The 1,178-nt window shown below is 59.4% G+C and overlaps 1 protein-coding gene across 1 annotated transcript in view; it reads right to left on the bottom strand.

Annotated features, from left to right (window-relative positions):
- The window catches only part of BCOR (BCL6 corepressor), a 35,192-nt gene that overhangs the window by 20,222 nt on the left and 13,792 nt on the right, over nt 1-1,178 (bottom strand). The gene's annotated exons all lie outside the window — the stretch shown is intronic.

Here is a 1,178-nt window from a genome sequence, read left to right as displayed (position 1 = left end):
GGGGGGGGTGGCTCACCTGCAAGGCGCGCTGCTCCCGGCTGAGCTGGCTAGAATCGGCATACAGTTCGGTAGTGACACACTTGAATCGGTCACCCACGTAACCAGCGGAATTCGCGATTCTCTTGGCCAGCTTAGATGGCTTCGGTTTGAGAACTTTGCCATCACTGGATTCTGCCTCATCGGCTCCATCTTTGGTATAGGCGGGGGTGACATCCACACTCGGGGGGGCACTGCCCACACAAAATGGTTTGGGATCCTCTTGGGTTTTCCCAAAAGTTACAGCCGGGCCATCGCTCCCCAGAGTTGGCTCCAGGAAGGGAGTCGAGACTGGCAGCCCCAGGTTCTCCTTGTTGGTTCCCGCCGGAATATTCTCCTTGCTTAAGCTGAAGACTGACTGGCCCGGAGCCTGTTTGAAAGCATAAGCTTCGTGGAAATCACTGATACGCCCCAACTCCTCTCTCAGAGCGACGAAATCGCGGTGCGGCTGCAGGGCCGGGTCAGCCGGGGGCTTGGCGGGCTCAGCGCTGGGGCCCACGCTGTCGGCCGCGAAGGCCGGCTTGGCCACATTCGCGTCTGTTTTAGCATCCGGTTCCTCCCGGAGAAGGTCTACGTAGACAAGTTTGTCGCTCTTGACGACAGTTTTCCCTTGATTCCAGCTGGGGCTGGGCTTCAGGTTCTTGTCGGAGGGGACTTCTGGGTGTAACTTGGTGCTGCTGGCCTCCAGCATCTCGGAGAACCGGTTCCGGAGGGTTGGGTCCTCGTAGCGTCTCTCGTGGGAGCGGGACCTCCTCTCCGGTTTCTCCTCCTTAGTGATCTCTATGGGCGTGTGAGGTATCAACATGGGGTGCACCATGCCCAACCCCAGCGCGTCTTGGTAGGTCACAAACTCCGGCCGGCCTGTGGGCAGCCCGTAGGGCAGCCCAGGCTTGGGGGCAAGGTGCCCAGGGAAGAGACTGCCATTGGGCAGCAAAACTGGGTGAGGGTACACAGGTCCCTTGCCATGTAAGGAGAGGGGACTTATAGCGATGCCCTCAGGTGCTGGGTAAGGGAGGTAACTTCTGGGGTAGGGAATTGGTGGGGACCTAAACGCCTCGTTTGGAGATAGAAAGATCGAGCTGGGCGGGAGGCCATTCTCGTTTGCTTTGAAGCTGGGCTCCGGGTTGCCGGCTTTGGCACCC

Source organism: Ursus maritimus (assembly GCF_017311325.1).
Source record: "Ursus maritimus isolate PB19 chromosome X unlocalized genomic scaffold, ASM1731132v1 scaffold_X1, whole genome shotgun sequence".
NCBI lineage: Eukaryota > Metazoa > Chordata > Mammalia > Carnivora > Ursidae > Ursus > Ursus maritimus.
This window is presented reverse-complemented; position numbering and strand designations above follow the sequence as displayed.